Source organism: Elephantulus edwardii, unplaced genomic scaffold, assembly GCF_000299155.1.
Source record: "Elephantulus edwardii isolate Elephantulus edwardi_28Jun2011 unplaced genomic scaffold, EleEdw1.0 scaffold00074, whole genome shotgun sequence".
NCBI classification, from domain to species: Eukaryota; Metazoa; Chordata; class Mammalia; order Macroscelidea; family Macroscelididae; genus Elephantulus; species Elephantulus edwardii.
In genome coordinates, this window is record NW_006399824.1 from 9,456,421 (window position 1) to 9,467,924 (window position 11,504).

At 40.5% G+C, this 11,504-nt stretch overlaps 1 pseudogene; it reads left to right on the forward strand.

Moving 5' to 3' along the window:
* The first annotated feature begins 316 nt into the window (after positions 1-316).
* The window catches only part of LOC102869061, a 38,767-nt pseudogene continuing 27,579 nt past the window's right edge, over positions 317-11,504 (forward strand).

The window sequence follows — 11,504 nt, forward strand, 5'->3', positions numbered from 1 at the left end:
TGTCCCTCCTTGCAACATGTCCAAAGTATATCAGACGGAGCCTTAGAATCCTTGCCTCCAAGGAGCATCCTAGTTTGACCCTTTCCAGGTTGAATCTGTTTGTTTTCCTAGCAGTCCATGGTACCCTCGATACTCATCTCCAACGGAAATGCATAATAGACAGGTGAGAAAGACATTCAAATATATTTGTACATATTTCTTAGGATTATATTTCAGGCGCCATAATGAGTTTGCCTTCTTGTCATGTTCTAGATCTCACACTCACTGCTCACTACCATAACAAATATTATTTGAACTTAGTCTCTCAAACACAAAGATGGAACACAGTGTGATTTGGTCTGAGGTGGAAGACTTTGGAAAGTTTAAAAGCATTTTAAGGCTCTCAGAAGCTCCCTTTTTTAATACAGGCTGTTCCTGGATTATGAATAAGATCCCTGTAAGTTAGTTAGAACAGATGAATTTGGCTCTCATTTAGCTTCCCTTTAATGCAAGGGGGCAACTCTGGTGGTGGAGTGGATTACAAATTGGACTACTTACCAAATATTGGAATTTGGGACCAACAAGCTGCCCTTCAGGAGAATTATAAGTAGTCCGTTTTTCTGGAGATTTATAGTCTTAGATACTTATGAGTAAAAATCAACTTGACAGTGAGTTGAGCACACGAAATTTTTAATAGTATATAATGGATTAAGCATTAGGCTTTTAATAAAAATAAAAAAACCAACACTTGTCACTCTACGGGACAAAGAGAAGGCAGGCTAATTTCATAAGGATTTGTCATCTTAGAAACCATGAAGGGCACTTACACTCTTTCCCACTGGGTAGCTCCAAGTGTGAATCAATAGGTGGGGTGTGAGGAAGCATAAACAATAGTTTTACTGGAAGAAAAAAATGTCTTTTCAATGTTTTGTAAGTTGCATGTGCAACAAGAAGATGATTTAAAGAAGAATTTATCGCCAATTGTGGTAGTTTGGTCAGAGTTCTGTTTGGTTGTAAATGGGATCATTATTTGTTTGTTGTTGTTGTTGTGTGCCATCGAGTCGCCTGCGACTCATAGCGACCCTATGTACAACAGCCCTAAACTCTACTCTGTCCTATGCAAATCGCACTGTCTCTGAAACTCCCATACCGATTACCCCAGTCACTGAATAAATCCACCTCATAGAGGGTCTTCCCCTCCTGTGCTGTCCCTCCACCCTACCAAGCATGATGTCCCTCTCCAAAGACCTGTTCCTACTTAAAACATGTCCAGCAAAATCCTTGCATCCAAGGCGCTACCTGGTTTGACCCTTTCCAGGACGAATCTGTCTGTTTTCCTAGAAGTCCATGGTACCCTCAATACTCTTCTCCAGCACCACAGCTCAAAGGCATCAATTCTCCTTCTATCCTCCTTAGTCATTGTCCAACTCTCTGATGCATAACAAGTGATTGCAAAGAGCATGGCCTATATCAGATGCACCTTATTCTCCAGAGAGACACCATTGCTTTTCAGTACTTTGGAGAGGTCCCTAACAGCAGACTTTCCCATGGCAATGCACCTTTTAATTTCCTGGCTACTGATGCCAAGGGTGTTGACTGTGGAACCAAGCAAACTAAAGCTGTGTACAATCTCAATCTCTTCATTATTCATCATGATGCTGCCAATTGGCCCAGTGTTGAGAATCTTTGTCTTCTTGGCATTGAGCCTCAATCCATATTATAGGCTGCAGTCCTTGACCCTCTGCAGCAGGTGTTTCAGGTCCTCTTCAGTTTCAGCAAGCAGGGTTGTGTCATCTGCATTGCATAACGCAGATTGTTATCAATCGTCCACCAGTCTTGGTTCCACATTTCTCCTCATAGAGCCCAGCCTCCTGGATAATCTGTTCTGCATATAGGTTGAAAAGGTATGGAGATAGGATGCTTCCCTGGCATACACCCTTCCCAATTTTGAACAATGCCGTGTTTCCTTGCTCTGTTCTGACAACTACCTCTTGGTCCAAGTATAGATTTCGCATTAGAAAAATCAAGTGTTCTGGGATTCCCATTATTCTCAGAGTCAGCCACAGTTTGTTATGATCCACACAGTCAAATGCCTTTGCATAATCAATGAAACACAGATAGACATTCTTCTGGCATTCTCTGCTTTCAGCTAAGATCCATCTAACATCAGCTACAACATCCCTAGTGTCCCGACCCCTTCTAAACCCAGCCTGGACTTCTGGCAGTTCTCTGCTGATGTGCTGTTCCAGTCCTTTGTGGATAATCTTCAGTAGAATCATTATAAGGAGGCAATTAAATAGTGCCTAAGGACAATAACAACAAGGTGGTTCCATCATTTAAATGTAAAAGCAAATTTATGTTAACAATAATGGGCAAGTAAGAGTTGTCCCTAAGTGGAATGCGTGTGTGTTACTGAAATGTCCCTTTAAGTCTAATGATACTTACTTTTCCATTTCAGTAGCCTCCATTCTTGTAACATTCATGAACATTCTGCATTAGATATTAAAGGAACTAAAACTATCAAAGTTACTTTGCCTGACTTTGTTGATATACTCAGTGATGAATTATGTAGCCTGTCTCTTTTTTATCTTAATGCAATGGGTGTTAAATAGATAAAAATGTACTTTATATAAAATGTCAATTTTAACAATATTTTTCTAAGTTATTATCTGTATATAATAAGACGTGTATCCTCTATGAATCGTGCAGTGTTTCCTTATTCTGTTCTGATGATTATTTCCTGGTCCAACTATGGGTTTCACATGAGCACAAGAATGTGTTCTTGGATTCCCATTCTTCTCAAGGTTAGCCACAACTTGTGATCTATTCAGTCATAGGCATTCCTCTGGTACCCTTTACCCACAGCCAAGATCCTTCTAACATCTCTAGTACCATGGCCTCTTCTAAACCTCTCTTCTGAATTTTATATTTCAGCAGTTCTCTGTAATGTACTGTTCCAGTAATTTTTGGATTATCTTCAGTTAAGATTTTGCTTGTGTGTGTCATATTGTGATATTGTTCTATAATTTCTGCACTCCATCGGATCACCTTTTCTTGGGACAGGAATAAACATGGATGGAACTCTTCCAGTCAGTTGGCCCAGGTAGCTGTCCTCCAGATTTCTTGGCACAACCTGGTGAACACATCCAGGGTAGCATCTGTTTGTTGAAATATGATAGTCATCAGAACAGAGCAAAGAAACACTGCCTGGTTCAAAATTAGGGTGAAATTGTGTCAGGGATGTGTCCTGCCCCCATACCTTTTCAATCTGTATGGGGAATAAATCATTAAGGAGGCTGGGCTTTATGAGGAGCAGTATGGCATCAGGATTGGAGGAAGACTCATCAACCTGTGTTGATGGCAGATGATACAACCTTGCTTGCTGAAACTTGGAAGGACTTGAAGCATTTGCTACATAAAGTCAAGGACTATATAGTTTTCAAAATTGATTGATGCTTACCATCAAAAAGACACAAGTTCTCACCACTGGACCAATTAGCAGCACCATCATGGGTGAAGAAGAGACTGATGATTGTTAACAATTTCAGCTTTGTCAGCTCCATTCTCAATGCTTTTGACACCAGCAGTCAGGAAAACAAGATAAATTACATTGGGGAAAGTCTGCTGTCAGGGACATCTCCAAAGTGCTAATGAGCAATGATGTGAATCTAGAGACTAAGGTGTGCCTGATCCCGGCTGCAGTCTTTACATTTACTTGCTGTGCGTCAGAAAGCAAGGTGGTGACTCTATACCTTTGAGTTGTGGTGCTGGAAAAAAGTGTTGAATATTCCACGGACCATCAGGAAAATAAACTGGTCTGTCTTAGAGGGGATAAAACGAAGTTTCTCCTGAAGGCAAGTATTTTGAAGCTCCTTTTCACATATTTTGGGCACATGGCCAGAAGAGATTGTTCCTTGGAGAAAGAAAGACATCATGCTTGGAAGGTTAGAAGGACCACACAGGAGAGGAAGACCCCAAAGAAGATGGATTGATATGGTAACTAGAGCAATGAGATTAGGTAAATTGGAATCAGGAAGACTGGCTCAAGATAGAGAAGGGTTCAGAGCTATTGTACATAGGGTTGCTATGAGTCACAGGTGACTCAATGGCACTTAATGACAATATCCTCTACAAAAACTTAAAATTAAGAAATAGTGTTTGCTTCATGGGTTTCCCCCCATGAACTTATCTCAATAACATTATCTCAGCTTTTAATATCAAAAAGTTATAGCTCCTGCCACCAGTGTATTATACCTACTCTAACTTTAGAGCCCCCTCTCTTTTTTATATTTTTTTTGTTAACTCGAAGCCCTTTTGTGTCTTTGGAAAGCCATCTGTCAGTAAATTATAGTTTGGTGCCCTTGGATGACTTGTAAGCCTAGAATTTAAATGCAATAATGCAGTTTTGTTGAATACCATAGAGAAAAGATTTTTAAAAGAATACATTAATATTTTATTTTATGAGATTATTCTAAAATAATTAATGGAAGAGTTTCATTAACTTAGAAATTATGTTTTTGCAAGCTTAACTTGAAAGTCAAGGACAGGTGTATACAAATGATTCTATTCATTTTTGTCCTTGATGAAAGAAATAACTATAATGACATTTACTATTTTATTAACTTCTTAAATAAAGATGGGTGAGGAATATTTAAGAAGCTCTTTATAGAGTCTAATGATTTAGTACTTTGTCTTGTGTTTAACTTGATTTATCAGTAGACCGTACACTAGATAAACAATTTTGATTGTATAAATAAATGTTAGTCTCTGAATTCCAATTTAAATTTATATCAATGACCTGTTAAAAATAGTAAAGAGACTCTTTTCACATTTTTACCTACTAGACGAAAATAATTTCTTTGTGTATAAAATTACTCATGATTTTCAACTTCACAGAGATTTTCCAAATTAATAAATAATGCTTTGCCAAGTTTCTCACCAGCAAATCTGATTGCCAAGTATCACAAATTCTTGTCAGATAATAAGAATGATGAGAGAAAAGTATTGGGTTTAAATAAATATCTTCACAAACACCCAGGTCCTTTTTAACCAGCTGTATTCTTAGGGAATGAGCCTGGTGAAGGACTGAGTATGGAGAATAGAATTGATTTTAAAAACACAGTCATAATTATAGTGTATTGTGTAAAGGTTCTAGGGCTAGAAACTTGAGTCATTTAATTCTGGGCCCAGCTCTGTCAAGCAATGATGCAGCCTCTGTAAAACAACAAGGAGATATTTTCTCACTGTAGCAATAATAGCAAAGTTCAACAACACAGAAACAACAAATGCTAGTGAAGTGTGGACAGATCGAACCTCTTATACAACGCTGGTAAGATTGTAAAATGGTGCAATCACTATGGAAACTAGTTTATTGTTTCCTTGGAATGTTGACAATAGAAATGACATTTGTTGGAGCAATCCCACTGTTGCTACTGTTTTGTGCTCTAGCTGACTCTCCACCGGGTTTTCAGAGGCTGTAAATTGCATGGGAAAAGACTTTCTTCTGAGGACCAGCTGGTAGATTCAAACAATGGACTTTAGGCTGACAGAGCAATTCCTTACCTACCATTTTACCAGAGCCCTTCCCACTTGTAGCATATATCCCAAAGGAGTAATAGCTGCAATACAAATGCATGTGTGCTCGTTCATTCTCACTGCAGCATTATTCATAATAGTAAAATATGAAAACAACAAAGCAGACAAATGGATAAAGAAACTATGATACATTCACTCAATATTAGGACTATGCAAAAAATACAACAATAAAGGATTAACATAACAGTACATTAACATGGAGGTATATAGAGGACTTTCTTGATGTTGTTGTTATGTGCCCTCAAGTTGCTTGCGACTCATAATGACCCTATGTATGAGAGCCCTAAACCCTGCTCTATCCTGTACCAACCTCACTATCTCTGGCACACCTACTCTCATTACCCCAGTTACTGAATTGATACATCTCATCAAGGGTCTTCGTTTCTTGTGCTGTCCCTCCACCATCCCAAACAATGCCAATGTATGTCAGACGAAGCTTCAGAATCCTTAACTCCAAGGAGCAGGCAAGTTTCACCCTCTCTAGTACAAACTTGTTTTTGTCCTACCAGTCCAGGGTATATTCAACACTCTTCTCCAGCACCACAGCTCAAAGGCATCATTTATCTTTCTATCATCCCTAGTCATCATCCAGCTCTCTGATGCATAGCACACAATTGTGAAGACTATGGCCTGTATCAGATGCACCTTAGTCTCCAGCCTGAGATTATTGCTCTTCAGTACTCTGGCTAGGTCCCTGACAGCTGATTTTCCCAATGCAATTTGTCTCATGATTTCCTGGCTGCTGGTTCCAAGAGCATTGATTGTGAAGCCAAGCAAATTAAAACTGTTAACAATCTCAATCTCTTCATTCATAGTGATGCTGCCAATTGGCCCACTAGTGAGAATTTTTGTTTTCTTGATGTTGAGCTTCAATCTATTAAGGCTGCAGTCATTGACCTTCTCCAGCAAGCACTTCAGGTTCTCCTCAGTTTCAGCAAGCAGGGTTGTGTCATCTGCATAACATAGGTTGTTGATGAATCTTCCTTCAATCCTGACACCACATTCCTCCTCCTACAGCTCAGCATCCCAGGTGATCTGTTCTGTACACAGATTGAAAAGGTATGGAGACAGAATACATATCTGGTGAACATCTTTCCCAATTTTGAAACATGCAGTGTTTTCTTGCTCTGTCCTGACGACTGATCCCTGGCTCAAGTATAGGTTTCAAATAAGCACAATCAAATGTTCTGGGATTCCCAGGCTTTTCAGAGTCAGCCACAATTTGTTGTAATCCATACAGTCAAAAGCCTTTGCATAGGCAATGAAACACAGATAGACATTCCTCTGATACTCTCTGCTTTCTGCCAAGATCCATCTAACATTAGCGATAATATCCCTAGTGCTAAGGCCTCTTCTAAACCCAGGCTGCATATCTGTTAATTCTCTGATGACGTGTGGCTCTGGTCGTTTTTGGCTAATTTTCAGCAGAATCTATGCTACATTAAATAAGTAATTCACAAAAGGACAAATATTGTGAGAGGTTACCATTTAAAAAGCTAATGAAAGGTTTATATACCGACTCATTCTTGGAAGTGTACCAGGATAGGGAAGGTAGGAATAGGGAGTGTGAATTATTAACTAGGTAATAAATTAAACTTAAGTTCATTGCCATATGGTCCGTTTTATCTCATAACAACACTTCATTGGGTTTTCAAGGGTATAAACCTCCAGAAGCAGAGACTGCACACATTTCTGCTGAGAAACCATTGATTGATTCTCCTAAGAAACCACGGGCTAGAGATGCGGTCTTTGGGTTAGGAGCACAACTCTCTATGGACTATGCCACCAGAACTTCCAGTAAATAGACAACAGGCAATTTTTTTCCCTAGGTATTATTTTTTTTGTTTTCCTTCTTTTTAATTTATTATTAATTTCAAAGAAAATTTACAGAGACTTTTGGTTTCCATTCATTCATTGTTGTTACACTTTTTCCCCCTCCCAATGTTCCACCCCAGTACACTACCCTCTTGGAAAGGTAAAAGAAAAATTATTCCATTGTTTTACAAACCCTCCCCCAGGTCCACTCCTCTATTCAGCCTTCACTCTGGACTCCTATCATGACAAAAATACCTAATCACATATCCCTTTTAAACAGTTTTCTCCCTCATCTCTTTGAATGCAGTATATACATCATTGAACCCATCCTTATCAGTCTCCCCCCAACCCCAATGTCAGTCCTGTTTTACAACAGTAGCACCATGCAGTATTTGTCCTTTTGTGACTGAGATATTTTACTCAGCATAATGTCCTCCAGGGTCACCCATTTTGAATAATATTGCATGAATTCCTCGTTTTTCAATGCAACATAGTAGTATTCCATTGTGTGAATATACCACAGCTTCTCTATTCATTCATTTGTTGATGGGCGCTTAGGTTGTTTCCAACTCCTTGCTATTGTGAACAAAGCCGCAAAAACAATAGGCGCATTTTTAAGATGGGCAAAAGAAAGACTATATCCAATAGACACATGATCACCCCAGTATCACTGAAGAAAGGAAAGCCACAAAGAGGTATGAAAGGGTTAATGAAAATGTAAAGTACAGGGAGGAAGTGGGGAAAGTGTCATTGCATTGTGGGTATTAAAATGAACATCATTGAAAAAATATTTATGAATGATTAAACAAAATATTAATTTGGTATGAGCTCCGGTGGCCTAGGGGCAAGGAGTTGTGCTGTAATCCCACAGGCACGCACTTCAAGGCCACCAGCTGCTCTGGAGAAGGATGGGCAATCTCCTCCTGTGTGATTAACTGTGAAAACCCACAGGAGGGTCAGCTATGGATCGGTTGTACACAACAACAACAACAACATGCAAACTTTTACTCAAATCATAATTAAAAGAACATAAATCAAGGATAAAATGCAGCTGTGGAGTCAACAGCAACTTAAATCAACACTGCAAACAACAGATTTAAGCTTGGCCCTATCCTTTGCCATCATCACTATTTCCATTATGTTCAAACCCATTGTTACAGTCACTGTACCAATTCATTTTATTAAGACTTTTCCTCCCTTTAGCTAACTCTCCACCTTTCCCAGCATACTTTCTTTCTCCAAAAACCAGTTGTTGTCAAGAACATCATGCCCAAAGTACATGAGACAAGGAGCTGCCGATTCTTGACTCCAGAGAGTGCTCTGATCACACTTCCTCAAAGGCAGATATATTTGTTCTTTTGGTAATCTAAGGGAATTTTAGTACTCTCCTTCACACACTCAGTTCAAAGATTTAAACACCACACTTTAAAAACTCTTCTGTTATCTTTATTCATAGTCAAGCTTTTAGACACATAGCAAGGAATTCAAAGACTATGGTTTACATCAAGCACATGTTTGTCTGCAAACTGACATAATTATTCTTGAGCAATTTAAAGAAGTTCTTAATTGCATATATCACCAATGAAGCAATTCTTTGGATTTCTTAACTACTTTTCTAATGGATATCAAGTATGGATTCAAGTAAAATGAAATAATGGACAATTTCAGCCTTATCCATCTGTTATGATGTAGCCTTTGAACTTTGATAAATGTCGATAGTTATCGAAAGGCTTTAGGCATTTTGTTCATAGGGTCACTATGAGTTGTGATTGACTCAAAGGCAATCAACAGCAACAACTATTGGTAAGGATTTTTGTTTTCTTTTTTTTTTTTTAAAAAAAGTTTTTAAAAAGTTTTGTGATCTGAGTGAAGGCTTAAAGAAAAAATGAAATAATTCATACGCATTTCTTTTATGACATTAATTACAGTACCCATATTATAACAGCATTTTCTCAATTCCTCATTGTAATTCTTGTTTCCATTCATCTTTCTATCCTCTTGCATTTCTATCTTCTTGCATTCCGGGATTTATTCCTGGGTAAAGGCTGCAGTTTTGATCTTTTATGCTTGATCATTCTAAAAAAGAGTTAGCGTTGGTGTTACCGTTCACTGTATAGTTAGTTCTGTCTATTCCAGGTTCAAAGGGTGAGTAAGGACCATAACATCAAGAGTCCATTAGTCTCTATCAGATCAGCAAATCTAGCCATTTTTCGATTTTGAGTTTTGTTCCGCATTTTTCTATCACTTTGTCCAGGGCTCTGTAATCTTTTAGGTCAGCAATGGTTGAAGGGCACCATCAATTGCCAAGTCTCAGAATTGTAGAAATTGAGGTTCACTTTATACTGTTTCTGTATGTCTCTGCTTTACGTCTTTTTTTCCAGACAGGGAGAGATTCATAGTTGCATCTTAGATGGTAACTTGCAAGCTTTCAAGTTCCTAGTCATGGCTCAGCAGAGAAGAATGTAGAACAATGTCTTTGGGGACTATATTATGTCAATTTACCTTGATATCTCCTGAGACTATGGTACTGAGGTCCAATGACCAGCAACAGATTCTCTGGAGGCGCTTAGTTATGATTAAGAAACTGACTTAATTTAGCCTGGGGTGTGGCTGAATCACTTTTCTTGTGTGATCAATAGTTGTATTTATTTCTTTAAAATAAAATTTTATTTTATACTGGTTTGTTTACAAAGTTCATATACATTGCTTTTCACAGCAGATCTTTCTAATTTCTTTTACCACCCCTCCCTCTACCCTTCAAATTGCGCAACCCTGTGATTAATCCCCTGCCCATCCTCACCCCTTTGCTCCTCCCCTCCCCTCTTGGATCCTCATACACGTTTTACTGGTTATCTATTTCTACAGTAATGGTCTTAAACAGGAGAATCGGCGGCGGCGTCTGGAGCAGAGGCAGCAACAGGACGAGCAGCGGCGGCGGTCGGGAGCGATGGTGAAGATAGCGACGGCGGGCGGCGGCGAGGGCGGCCGGGCGCCTAAACGGCTCAAGACTGACAAGGCTGGCGACCAGCACGGAAGCGGTGGTGGCGGCGGAGGATCCGGGGCGGCGGGCGGCGACGGAGGGGTAGAGATTAAGATTTCTAATTCATTGAAGAGAAAACCAGTAAAGAGAGATGAGGAGAATTACGATGATCCGCATAAAACTCCTGCCTCGCCAGTTGTTCACATCAGGGGCCTGATTGATGGTGTGGTGGAGGCTGACCTCGTGGAGGCTTTACAGGAATTTGGACCCCTCAGTTATGTGGTGGTAATGCCTGAAAAGAGACAGGCTCTGGTGGAGTTTGAAGACGTGTTGGGGGCTTGCAATGCAGTGAACTATGCAGCCGACAACCAAATCTACATTGCTGGTCACCCAGCTTTTGTCAATTACTCTACCAGCCAGAAGATCTCTCGCCCTGGGGATTCAGATGACTCGCGGAGTGTCAACAGCGTACTGCTCTTTACTATCCTAAATCCCATCTACTCCATTACTACCGATGTTCTTTACCCTATCTGTAACCCTTGTGGACCTGTCCAGAGAATTGTCATTTTCCGGAAGAACGGTGTCCAGGCCATGGTGGAATTTGACTCTGTACAAAGTGCACAGCGGGCCAAGGCCTCCCTCAATGGGGCTGACATCTACTCTGGCTGTTGCACTCTGAAGATCGAGTATGCAAAGCCTACACGCTTGAATGTCTTCAAGAATGATCAGGATACTTGGGATTACACAAACCCCAACCTTAGTGGACAAGGTGACCCTGGCAGCAACCCCAATAAACGCCAGAGACAGCCCCCACTCCTAGGAGATCACCCTGCAGAATATGGTGAGGGCAGGGGGTTCCCTTCCGTGGACTCTCGTGGCTCATGTGCCCCTGCCCGTCGTCCGCCACGCAAATTGTCACCCGTCCTCCCTCTCTTTCCTTCCCACCCCTCAGGAGGGCCCCACGGTGGGTACCACAGCCATTATCATGATGAGGGCTATGGGCCCCCCCACCTCACTACAAAGGGAGACGAATGGGCCCACCAGTGGGGGGTCACCGCCAGGGCCCCAGCCGTTATGGCCCTCAGTATGGGCATCCCCCACCCCCTCCCCCACCACCCGAGTATGGCCCCCACGC